The sequence below is a fragment of the Rhipicephalus microplus genome, chromosome 9 (assembly GCF_043290135.1).
Source record: "Rhipicephalus microplus isolate Deutch F79 chromosome 9, USDA_Rmic, whole genome shotgun sequence".
NCBI lineage: Eukaryota > Metazoa > Arthropoda > Arachnida > Ixodida > Ixodidae > Rhipicephalus > Rhipicephalus microplus.
In genome coordinates, this window is record NC_134708.1 from 90097936 (window position 1) to 90109722 (window position 11787).

The 11787-nt window shown below is 39.6% G+C and overlaps 1 long non-coding RNA gene across 1 annotated transcript; it reads left to right on the plus strand.

The window, feature by feature from the left end:
- Nucleotides 1-2042: 2042 nt before the first annotated feature.
- Nucleotides 2043-10356, plus strand: LOC142771392 (uncharacterized). The gene is made up of 3 exons (XR_012885894.1): nt 2043-2165; nt 5696-5905; nt 10073-10356. It is a non-coding gene; the product is annotated as an uncharacterized LOC142771392 (long non-coding RNA).
- The last annotated feature ends 1431 nt before the right edge of the window (nt 10357-11787 follow it).

Consider the following 11787-nt stretch of genomic DNA (forward strand, 5'->3'; position numbering starts at 1 on the left):
AGGACCAGTGCCGACTTTTGTTTGCAGGAGAATACCCATGTTGGTGTATTTATTGTGACAGCCTTTCTGTGTTGCTTTTTTGCCCAATTTATGCAACAACACAGTTGTCAGCAGTATGAGAGAGAACACTGAAATTAGCTTTTAAAGATCATGGTGACTAAATGCCTAGTAATGCACAGCACAAAGTAACAACAAAAGACATCAGTATGATCAATGTGGACGAGTACAGTCTTGCATCTAAAAAATATATTGTACAAATTGTTGCCTAAGTAAGAAACCTCTCTATGTTTGCAAATAGTGTGACGTCACTTCGAGCACCGTGCCAGCCATTCCCTCCCTCTGTGCAAGGGCTGGTTGGCAAGGAAGTTGTTTGTGACATTCCAGATAGACCACTGAGATGTATGCGATTCTAAACCTGTAGCCTAATATATACGTAATCTTTTGTGCAGTTACATCGCTGCATCTGACACCAACAACTTATTTGCATATTTACATTGCTCCCTTAGGACCTAACACACAAACTTGTTGTTTGCATTGTCACTTCATGAATATCGAGCGGTAAAGGTACTGAGTATATGTGAAACAAGAATCTCTGCTTATTACATGAAGAAATATGAGGCCTTCGATAAAATGAGTTATACCTTTATTGAGCTTGCGTACTCGTCGGGGCGATTCATACATGCAGCTTCAGCAACTGGTATCTTCCAGCCCGGTGACCTTGCAATTTTTTTCTGCACACAGCGCAAACACCGAGATGTACCCACTCGCAGATGGTCACGTCAAGTGCATATTTACCTTGACTAAAATGTCGAATCAAGTTTTTTCATCGACCGGTCCCTGCCATGAGTGCTAGTCTTCGCAAACAAGACACATTGTTATTGACACTGCACACACCACACTCAGTATTCTCAGTTGAACCGATATTCTCAATACCTTTCAATGCACACTACATGCCGCAATCAACAGTGCACATTTTTGAAGACTATGCCGCTGTTGCTCGCACAGGCCACCACGTGTGTTCACTTCTTCAAGATAAACAGACAGCGTGGCAAATATTTTACTACACAGTTTACCACACAGCTGGATGTTTGCTGACACATACTACAGCTAATGTCGACATTGTAACGTGAAGTGTAAGCTTTGAAAAATTAAAACTTGCCCCAAACACCGCACGACTGTACCGGGCTGAGCCACCAGCGGGAGTGTTTTTCCAGCCACACGTTTTACATGTGCCAGTGACATCATGCTGTGACGTACCTCGGTAGGGGCCTATCGCTGCATACTTTATGTGAATGAGGGTCCTGTTAGTGAAAGCAGGCATTGTTGATTTCGTAACTTGTTCAAGCCCAACTGGACCTTCATTTGCACAAGTTGTCTGACTGATATTCAGGCGAACTTTTGTGTAATAAATTATACAGTTGGCAGTCTGTGCTTGCCGCATACTGTTGTTACTGGTGTTTCTTGTTGTTACTTTGCACTGCTCATTACTACTCACCTACACAAACTAGCCTATCTTGCCGCTGTTTTGGACAAGATGCAGCAGGCAAGTGCGATAGTGTTCATAACTCTAAATTCTCGAGCAAAATTTATCGTTTCATATTCAGTTAGTTGCATTCATATAAGTACATTATAAGAAATCATTGATCAAACATGAATCCGTGTTCCTTTACATAATGCTCACAACTTTTATATCAATTTGAATGGTGTTTATAAAAACCTTGTGTTTTAGCTAAACTTCATGCTCTTTTCTCGAAGAGCTGACAAAACGCTATTGCATGCTTTTTTGGCAAGAATTGGACTGTGTTCTAAATACATTGCAATTCTTCACCGGACTGCCAGTACACTTCACATTGGGGGAACATTTAATAACCATGGATTGATTAATTAAGAACGGAAAGAAATAAGCGGCAGGCCGGGATACTTGATATTGACATCCGTTTTGCTACCCAGCGCATTATCATGCAAACTTCCTATGGAGTGGTTATGCGTCTTGCATGTGTGTCTGAAAACCAAGAATTTTGGGTAGAACTAAATTTATCTTACAAATGGTTGCAGGACTGTGGAGGCTGTAGGGCTGCTTAGGAATGGTTGAATCACTGGACATGTGTTCAACCTTGCTGCATCAGCTCCTTGGTGTTTTCACGGCATCTTTACAGATGTGTTGGGTGAGTAAAGCAACAGGTTTCAACACAAGGAAAAGTATAATATGGCAGCACCTCTTGTGCGTGCCTTACATCCCAAGTATATCAAATATTTATCTTGCCTTGTGGCCTGTAATTTTTAAAGAGACACTTCTTTTTGCTTTAAATTGAATCTTGATACTTCGACAGCAATGTATTTGTGTGTGACATCAAGTGTTCTTGAACAAATAACTGATCTCAATAATGACAAAACACCCTTCATACTTGGTCCTTAGCATAAGCTAGCACTTATCTGTAGCAGATTCACTTATTCATTTTTTGCAGGGATGATAATGGGCAAGTAGCAAAGGCAAGTTCAGATTGGAGTGGTCGGTGACGTCTGTTTAGGCTCTGCCATATTGCTTTGCAACCAGAGTTACTTGTGGCCACATATACAATGAAGCCACATGACGTGCATTCTAAATTAGATTACCATATCACATTTTACTGCATCTTAGTATTTGCCAAACAAATGCAGATATCATTAGCTTGCCACTATAAAGGGATCCTAAACCAACACAAGGTTGAAATTAAGTCGTGGTGTTGCAGCTGTGTATGACTCTACAATGGATACATAGCCGTGATAATTTGTCTATATGTTGTCGCAATAGTAATGTTACACACATTGTACGATACAAAAGACGTCCTCGCTTATTTCGCTTTTTTTCGCTATGCTTCTTTCTTGTCTCTTCTTGCCATCTGCTCTTCCTCACTGTACAAGGAGCAAGAGCAGTGGGCATACAAACACGTATTTAAAAAAAAATGTTGTAAGGTGAGCACTGAGAAGCTGAACACTTCCAAAAGGCTCAAAGAGGTAAAGGTATTGTTTCTAGCTACTTTTTGGGCACCCATAGCTAGTTGTGGTGCTGCAGTTAAAAAATAAGTTAAATGTTAAAAATTAATTGGAGATGGTTTGGCACCCATAATTGTAGTTACATACAGAACTAGGTTTCAATGCGTAAGCAAAATCTGTTTACTCTAAATCAATCCTAATGATATCTGAAATTCAGGAAATATTCACAGGCAAGCTCAGGAAAAGGCTAAGTGGCTGCCCCTTGAATGTGAATGATATACCCTTCTTCTAAAAGGTCAATAGACAGTCTAGTAGTCTCGATATTACATGCACTATAAAATATTCAGGTGTGGTGCTTTTCATGCATGTTATAATGAGAGGGGTTTTTAACAGAACTGTTGCCACTTCGCCCTGCATTGCTGAAGTTGTTCACATAGTTATAATACATGAATCACTTTATGCCTTTTTATTTTATGCAAATGGTTTGCTTACCCAGTCGGTTTAACTTGATTTTGATAAAATCATAAATGCTCTAAATTTTTTTTTGCTATACAGCAGGTTTATTTTTAAAATACGCGACCATTGATGTGAACGCAGTTGGTGGCGTGCTTGATTAATCCTTCACTATCACCACTCTAACTACACCTGCTACAGTGCATAGTGTGACAAAAGTAATGGTACTTAACATTACTGGCAGCATACACTTTTATGTCTCAAAATAGGTTAAAAAGCCTGGTAAAAATGTGTGTACGTTTTTTTTTTCGCTCCAACTAAATATTCTGGTCTACTCAAAGTAGCTTCCACTCTTTTAAGTTCCTTAAACTTTTAGGTGTTCAAAAGAAGTATCAATGCCATATACTTTCTTTGCCAGCCTACTCACCACTCCAATAATGAGAATTACCCGACAACATTACCCAGTAAAATAAAGGGATGTTATAAATAGTAATGTCAATTCAATTGTCAAAAAACGTTGCCAAGTTACGTTTTTGTTCACTTTTCCTTTCACAATTTTGTTAAAGTTACTTTTGATAACATCCCCTATAGTTTGTTTGGCATCATTTTCTGCTAGTTCTCATTATAATGTGCTCAACAAAGACAACAAACCCTTAAATTTATAGTTCTTTCCTTTACTCATGAATCTGAAACAGTGAATCTCAGTAATCTTAGCGGTGTGTGACTTGATTTTTTTAATCAGTTGTGCATGTGTTCAAGTACATGCATTTAGGTGGGAGGGCGAACTATTGCCTCCTCCTGTGACTAGCAGATTTTCTGAGAACGGACCGATGCATAATGCTGCCAAAGAAGTATAGGGATATTGGAAGTAATCGTAACGTAATTTCAATCGTAATGTAATTGCCAGTAGGCAAAAAAAAGGTGTCCCACACTCGCCATAATGGTAACAGGCAGCGCTGACTGACTCTTTTATGTATAAATGCACATATATACCGTACAAAATGGAAGAGGGATAGCTGCCATGGTAGCTCAGTTGATAGAGCATCGGACATGTTATTCGAAGTTCGCAGGCTCGGTCCCTGTACAGGGCAGTTAGTTATCTTTTTCTTCCTGCCCCGCCACGGTGGTCTAGTGGCTAAGGTACTCGGCTGCTGACCCGCAGGTGGCGGGTTCGAATCCCGGCTGTTGCGGCTGCATTTCCGATGGAGGCGGAAATGTTGTAGGCCCGTGTACTCAGATTTGGGTGCACGTTAAGGAACCCCAGGTGGTCAAAATTTCCGGAGCCCTCCACTACGGCGTCTCTCATAATCATATGGTGGTTTTGGGACGTTAAACCCCACAAATCAATCAATATCTTTTTTTCCTTCTACTTTTCTTTCTTCACAATTACAACACTTCTATTCTTCTTGAAGATTTTCCGGTGTAAAAAAGGTACCTTACAATCTGAAGAGGCAAACAGAATGTGCCAGTGTACGAGTTAGCTCTTGTAGTGGTTACAAGTAAGATATGTTTTGAAGAATAAATTATTCTGCCACTTGACTAAAGAATGGCTACAGGACATGGCGCTGGATTTTTTTGTTATTTTTGAATCAAGCTATCTTGTATTCTATTTTCATAAATTACATGGGATACACCTGACGGTATCACACACTTTAACGCCACAAAGATTATGCAGCGAACAATGTTATAAATGCGAAAATGCATAAGGATAAGGTGAAAACTGCACCCTCAACGAGAATGTACAGAAAGCGCAGGGTGCAGGCGTCATTCCTTCTGCCCGTGCTTTTCAAGTGCGAGCTGTTTTCACCTCGTTCTGACCAACTAACTAGATTGAGATGTGTTGTTATAGTGCAAGAGGATGCTCCATGGGAAACTAGGTTTGTTTCAAAGTCTGTGTGTGTCTTTCAACCTATATGGTGCCCGGTTGAAGAGTTCATGCAGACCAGATTGTGTAAAACAGGACCGTCTAAATTGGACCGTGTAAATAAAATAAAATGGACCATGTAAAGAAACAGGATCGTGTAAAATGTCGTTTTCGTGTGCAACTGTAGTTGTGGTTGTGCTGAATGACCTTTCTTTATATACACTACATAACAAACTTGCTTCTTTAGAGTCGAGTGCATCTTCGGATCGATTGTAAATGTTTGCATATGCGAGGCCTTAAGTTTTATAAGAAATTCCTCAGTGTGCCACGAGGAAAGGTGTGTTCAGCGAAAATTTGTATATCATTATATCCAACTTTTAAAGCCTCGTCTACAATTTTACGCAGGTTGACCTTGAGCAGAAAACGAGGAGCGGCAGCAGCCCCCAAAAAAGAGCAAGAACCCTCTAAGCTCCCCAAGCTCTCTTCGACAGGAACAGCAAGGTCACTGTGTGGCATTGAAAACCATTGCAAGGAGTGCCTTATCAGTACACTGTGCTGCTCTTTCATCGCAGAAGACGAAGTTGACCACTCCAGAAGAACTTCACGCTGTGTATTGTGAGTGCTTCAGTGGTTTTGTTTTTGTCCAGCCAGCAGTTAAGAAATAATGTGTCAGATTCAGCCAGAATGGCTAGAGGGAGTCGGGCAGGCATGTTTGGACATTTGTCTAGCCAAGTAGTGCCAATTTTCGCACTGGTCCTGTTGGAATTACTGCCACAACCACAGAAGCTACGTCACCTCTCTTAATGTACAGATGTGTCGGGGAAGATTAGCTGCATTCGGTTTTTCTATAACTGATAGCTGCCAACATTCTTCATTATACAGGAGTTTTGTTCCTCACTTATGGTGTAAAGCCCTCTACAGAAAAAATGCAACACGTCTACTTGCAGAAGACTCCAAGGCCATACTTGTAGGTTTTTTCGGCTTGTATCATATGCACCTCGTTTGGGGTAAATGAACATTTTATAAACATGTACAGCGAAAATTTTGGGTGGCTGGTCGTTTTGTCGTTATCTTGTTCCTCGCAGTATTCTTAAGCATGTTGTGCATTACGTTGTCAATCTGGTTCATGTGCATAGAAGACATTACGAAATTTCAGGCTACAGTACAAAAAGCCTGGAAGCAAGCTATCAATAATTTTTCAACAGAGTTGCTTAATCTGATACATGATACATCAATAAACTTTCGTACGTATTCATCAATGTAAGCTCGTCAGAGTGTTATCCAAAATGAAGATGTGAGTCGACAGATGGAAACATCTTGTGGGGTAATCAGGGTGAACAGTAGAAGTGCTTCAGACAGGCTGGCCGCTGTTGCGATAGGAGGACCTATTTTTTAGAAGTTACCTTGTTATCCTTGGCGTGTTAGTTTAAATGGGGTCAGTAATGACATCATCTTTTGGTATAGGCGTTTGTGCCTGTTGGAAATGTTTGTCTGAAAAAAAACCTATAACGCAGAAGAGTGCAGCCCTTGCTTCTTTTCAAGTTAGGTTGCGCTGATACAAAGTGTTCTCCTGTCGGAGGTTGGGGGTAAGGGAAGCAAAAAAGAGAAGTTGGGGGTAAGGGAACCAAAGATAAATGATAGAAAAGAAGAAAAAAGAAGAAAGAAAAGGGGAATGCAAAGTAAAAGTAGTGCTACACTGCTCCTACTTCGCATCCCCCCTTTTCTTCTTTTTTTCCCTTGTTTTCTTTTTCACCTTTTTTGTTACATTTGCATTGTCCCATCTAGTGCATGAATCAATGACACATGGCTTTGCTATAGCAAAGATGCCTATGTGGTGTTGGATTGAACAGTGCATTGTACATCATTTATTTAATTACAGACTGATCAGTCTTGCAATAAGTTCTTCCTGTCTATCACCACACATGTTCAATTGAAAAGTTTGTGCTTGGCTCTTAGTATGCTGGTATATAGCTTGTATCTTGGACAACTCAAAATGAATGTTATTTTGCTGCTGTTTATGGTAATGAATATTTCCAACATGAAAATATGTTGCCTTGTGAACTTTGTCGGACCTGCCTTTCTTTTTCTTTCCTATGCAGGCATTGTATCTGAGGGAGGCAGTAACAGAGAGGTGATAGCTTGAGCTTCGGAAGAATAAATGCTGGCAGTGAGGCAATTACGCATCAAACATCCCAGCCATTTTGCCAACCGTCCTCAATGTGTTTTGAAAAAAAATATTGTGCTCGTTTACTGTATTTTTCTGAAAACAGCAAAATGCTAAAGTATATCGCAGAGAACAAAATATTAGGCCACGTTGGTGCCTTCTGGACTTCCCAGGATGTCGTCCGAGTGTTGTTTGTAAAAAGTAAAGTGTTTCAAAAATACTGGCTCTTCTACACCAAATTCGGTCTTGGTATTAAGTAAAGGTGATTGTGTGTAGTGCATGAAACTCACTAATATTAGTGCAATTTTTTCGCCACATCAAAAGCAAGGAAGCAGTTCTCTTTATATGGCAAGTTATATGATTACACTTTGTCTTAAAGTAGAAATGAATTTTTGAAGTTTTCTTATGATGGCTGTTTTCTGCATTTGATGTACGACAGCTTCCGTTCTGAAGTTCCCCATGGCCCTCAAAAGGAGACTTCAAAAATCATTTTCCTCATTTAAACAAAAATTGTAATGATAACACTTGCCATGTAACAAGAACTGTTTATTTGCTTTCAACTTACATATAAAAGTAATTTTCAATTAGACAAACACACAGCTCAAATTGCATCTCAATGTGGACAAAAACGATTATATAGTGATATTTGTAATCTGGACCTAACATTATTTTTTTTCGTAAAATATAACTTCTGTGCAGTGAGTATTTGTGGCTCAAATATTCATACAAAATGCAGTATTGCCATACAAGAGATGCAAACGATAAACAGTTTGGCTGAATTCTTCAAAGCCTATGTAGCAGAAAAATTGCACTAATGTTACTTGACTTCAAATACTTTTAGAAGCATCTTCACTTAATATGTAGATCAAATTTGATATGGCAAAAAAAAGCGGTACTTTGAAATTTTTCTCACAAATAACACCCGCACGACATTCTGCGAAATTCTGAAGGTACCCACGTGACCACTACTCTTTTCTCTTCAAAACATTTCTGCAAATAACTATTTTCAGAAGAGTAAATTACCATCATTTTTTAAACTATACATCTGTGATGGTCGCCAGGCAGTATGGTTTGTATGCTTGGTGTAGAATAGCCCAGTGCAAAAAACAACAAATGGCTGAGCATCCTTTGACGCTCGGGCAATTTCGAAAGCATTTGTTTGTTAGCAGCAATTCAGTTAAGCCCTTGTCTTTATGCTTAGGCCCAGAAACAAAACACAAGTAACCAAAGTAGTCATAAGAGTCATGTAGTCTCACTGTTCCAAGGCTTGTGGAGCCTAATTTAGTGCAAGCTTCACCATTTTTTAAAAAATCAGATTCAACCAACAGGTTTTGGAGGCACAGTGCATGTTCAGCTAACTTGTTTCACACCAGTTACTTAGATAAAAAGCGGAAAGTAGAGGTAAAAATACCATTTTAAAGGCATTGTAGGTAATAACAAAAAGGACTGCTTTCTTTTTTTGTGTGGTGCTTTGCCTGAACGCTGTGCTTTTTGTGGTATAGTTCATTGTCTATTGAACATAGGCCTTAAAAACTAACATTAGCCATGTTGAGGTCGATTTCTTGGTTATAGTCATAGTAGCCATATAAATAATTATGACTTCAAACTTGATTGTTCTTTTGAAGATTTTTTCCTTGCATAATGATATATGAGAGTCTTAGTCAATTTTGTTATAAGAAAACGTGATGTCATAGTAGGGTCACTTTTTGTAGAGTCGTTCAGTTCTACCTTAGCTTTGACATTCCTAATAGAGCAGTTATTTTCAATATTGGTATTTAAAATGGAATGAGCATGCTGTATGTAGTAAGGTGTAAGCATTTACAGATAGCACATGCACCCAACTTTTCTGTTGGCAGTTTATTTCTGTTATTCTTGATTTATATGTGGGGTTTCACGTCCAAAAACCACTACATGATTAGGAGAGACGCTGTAGTGGAGGGCACTGGAAACTTCGACCACTTGGGGTTCTTTAACGTACACCCAAATCTGAGCACATGTGCCTACAGCATTTCTGCCTCCATCGGAAATGGAGCCGGGGTTTGATACCGCGACATGCTGGTCAGCAGCCGAATTTCTGTTACTCTTGCTCCCCTATATGTGTGCAGTTCGGTTATAGTTATCTGGCTTGCGCAGATTTTTAATGGCACCTGCCTGTTCCTGCTTGCTTTCATGGTGATTTTAACCTTCATAAGTTGCATAGGTTTAACTCTCAAAATTGTTCAAGATGCCAATTTTGTGCACAAACTGTATAGTATAAAGGCAGCAGATGTACATGCACACACTATTAAATGAACATTGAGAGCTTTCACTTGCAGTTCCTAAAGTTTTACTGTGCAGGAAGCGTTTAAATCATAATTTCATAAGGACATATTATTCAATTATCTCTACCATTGAAAATCGTGACAACCTAGTTATTTTCACTGTGATAAGCATGCTGTTTTTTTGATGGGGCAGAACTATTTTATACACTCATTCCTTCTATTATTCACATATGCATAACATGAAGGATTGTGTGCCTCAAATTTTCAGTTTCATTCTGTGTGTTATATTTCTTGTGCATGTAAACTATTGTGCTAACATGTGTCTCTGAAATTTGTGCCAATTATTTTCATTTCCAGGTGCCTATGAAGGACACATAAGTTCTATCACAGTGACCTTCGAAATTTACAGTGGTGCCGGAGCCTCAAGCAGCATTTCGCCGAACTCCACAAGGCATTCATGAGATAAACACAGCGCCACACTTTCACAGTGCTATGATTATTATTTATGTTTAAACATTTCGTTCTAAAATTGCTGTTACATTGAGCCACCATCCTGTGGCTTAGGTGGAGCTCGTGAAATTGCGGTGCAGTCACCTCATTTGTGTACGATCAACACTGCAATGTCACTATTCACAGCTGGAGCATACAGAAAAATAAAAAAACATATTGATTGTAGCAGACTGATGTGTATAATAATGCTTCTCTATTGATAATAATAACTTTATAAGTTCTTTAGGTCTTGCATAGAACACTGCATTAATGTGTTGCAATGTAACCACCATTTATGATCGCTAGCATGTTAATTTAGTAGTTTTGTAATGTATTTTATTTAAAAGTTAATTTTGCTTCCGCATCACGACAATTAGTAAGATGCCGATGATTCAATCCCTCATCATGCACGTTTAAGAAATATTGTGATTTGTACACAGTATTGCATGTAGTCAAGATGTGGACGTCTATTCAATTTACACATTATATTGCTTTGCACTAGATTCAGACGTAACATGCACACATTTCAGTAATTTCCGCATGATACGTCCTTCCATAAGATGCGGAGTCCACATCATACGTCTTATGCGGAGCCCGCATCATACGTCTTATGCGGTGTCCGCATCATACGTCTTCCATATTCCAATAATTCCGTATGTGAGGTCTCCGCATCTTACGGAACGTTTCAGTAGGGCTGGTGCGAGGGCTATCAGTTAAGGTAGAAGACTTGAAAAACAGGAGCCGCCGGAATAACATTATAATCTATGGCGTGAAAGAGGGTGATAACGAACAAAATGCAGATTTACAACAGCAGATTGTTAAGGGCTTTTTTAAAGACATCCTCAAGGTGAATCTTACATCTGTAGAACGCATCCACCGAATTGGCAGGAAAACACAAAATCAAGAGCGGCCAGTAACTCTTAAGCTGTAGAATTTCTCCGAAAAAATTTTAGTCCTTCGTAATTGCGGCAAACTGAAGGGGACAGTGATATCGATATCCGAAGACTTTTCCGCACGAGTTCGGGACCTGCGCAAAAAATTATGGCAATCAGCAAAGGAAGATCGGGACAATGGTGCTAAGGTAACTCTTGTATTCGATAAACTAAAGATAGATGACGACTTGTACGTACGGGATGAAGCCAAAATTGCAAGAGTTTCCCTGAGAAGGGCACGTCACGATGGTCGCGCGAAAAGCAACGCGTGACAGGCGGAAGCCGCCACACTGTTTTCATTGGTATGTTTGAATGCCCGTAGCACTGTTAACAAAACTGACAAGCTAGAAGAATTGTTATTTTCGTACACTCCTGATATTATCGTGATAACTGAAACGTGGCTGCACCCAGACATTCTTGATTAAGAAATTGTTCCTTCTTGATACTGCGTTCTTCTGTCAGATCGTGACGGTCGCGGGGGCGGGGTCGCCATTGCAATAAAATGTGGTTTGCAATATCGTAGAGAGAAGGGTATCGCGAATCACGAAAGCGTTTGGTGCGCAATATTTGCTCACGATGCTCCAGTACTGATCGGTGGCATCTACAGAAAGCCAAATGCGTCTGATGATTGCTTTTTAGAAGTACATGACT